This window comes from Nycticebus coucang, chromosome X, assembly GCF_027406575.1.
Source record: "Nycticebus coucang isolate mNycCou1 chromosome X, mNycCou1.pri, whole genome shotgun sequence".
NCBI lineage: Eukaryota > Metazoa > Chordata > Mammalia > Primates > Lorisidae > Nycticebus > Nycticebus coucang.
Genome location: NC_069804.1, coordinates 114,128,628 through 114,130,411, shown reverse-complemented (window position 1 = coordinate 114,130,411; position 1,784 = coordinate 114,128,628).

The window sequence follows — 1,784 nt, the reverse complement described above, 5'->3', positions numbered from 1 at the left end:
TCCCCGCTTGAAATTGTGTTTGTCTGATCTGCGGATGTGTTGTTGTCCATCTCTTGGTTTCATATTAGTATTGATTATATCAGTTAATTTATTGTCCATTCTTTTGATACTTTACTAAGGAGAATGTTCTTCAACTCCATCCAGGTAAATATAACTCTATCCTATTCATCAGCCAATCTGAATAAAAGAAGAAAATAACAATGAAACAGATATCAAAGGATTTAAAATTTTAGTGGACCTTGTCTCAAATGCACAGAGTGCTTTTAAAACATAATGAGAAACAGAGCCAACTGGTGAGATGATCCAAGATGTACACATTTCCTTGACTTCGATCAGCTCACTTATGGTATAAACAAATATCTGTTCAGTTTACAAGAAGCCCCTGATAATTTTGATGAAGTAGTCCATGGACTTTGCTTAAAAAATCTTGACACCAACAGCTAACATTTGAATACCATGAATTTCATGGCCACCATGCAGAATTCTCCTACAACTGGAGTGTCTCTGTGCCTGTAATTATTTGTGCACTGGAACTTTCCTTCCACCTAAGACAACAGAATGCTTTCCAATATGGAATCAAAATTAAACTCCACAGTATAACTGGTGGTTGGCAGGAATGGGAATTGTTATCTTCTAGTGTAAATGAGGATGGTCAAAAGGTGGTGACTGACCTAACATTCCCAAGGAAAGAAGCCTGATTTCTGCACTCTTGCTCCAGGAATTTGTTTAGCAGACTCCACAGTGCACTTAGGTTTTTTTTATATGAGCTCCTGATCTAGGGAAGAGTGCATACCCCTGTTGGATGTTACACTACAAAAGAGAGAAATAGGATTTCCTTTAAAAGCATATGGAATAGAGAGGGAAATACGAGGATGGAAAAACATATGAAATGCAGGGGATGGGGTGATGATGTCTTACCTATCCCCTCTCACTTAACTGTTAGTCGTGTAATGATGATTTTCCTGTACCCCAGCTCCATCACACAACACCTGCCCCTACACAGCAGTGACACTGAAACTCACACATAATGGAAATGTGGGCTTATCTTTGTTTGCTGTTGCATCTCCAATTATTTTTCCTGGTAGTCAAACTATTACGTTAATGTCAGAGGCATCACATTGACACAATGAAGGACACAAAGTTGGAATGATGTAGTTAAATTTCTGGAGGACTTATTAACTACCACATGCCTGTAAGTTGTTATTTTCAGACTTCTCTTCAAATCTTCAAAGCCATGCTCTGAGATAGGCATCATTCCTTTCTTCCTACAAATGAAAATATAGGCTCAGGGACCAAAGCACATTCTAAAAGCATTCCAGAAAGGTGTCAAATAGACACTAAGGACATTGTCCCCTGGCCAATTCTAGAGCAATTCTAGAACAATTGGAGGATCAAAATATATAGTGGTAGGAACACAGGGTAACCATTTGGGGGGAAAAAAAGAAATCTGAGTCACACTAATATAAATAAATATATAAACACATAAACCAATAAATAATAAAGGAATGAAAGCTCTACTCTACACTCAAATACCATATAAGAATTCTAGAAGGAATAACACCACTGGATAAGCAACATGTGACAGCTACCTTAGTAATAAGTGATTTAGGTAAGACTCATGAATGGATGTTCAAGGGACACCAAATTCCACAATTGTCCTTGAGTCACCATGATAACAATTCTGGCCAAAGAAAGCTGGGAGAAAACAACCAACCAATTTCTGGATTTTGTTCCTAATATGCGCTAAGAACTGAATAGAACTGACATGATGATGCACCAGTGAT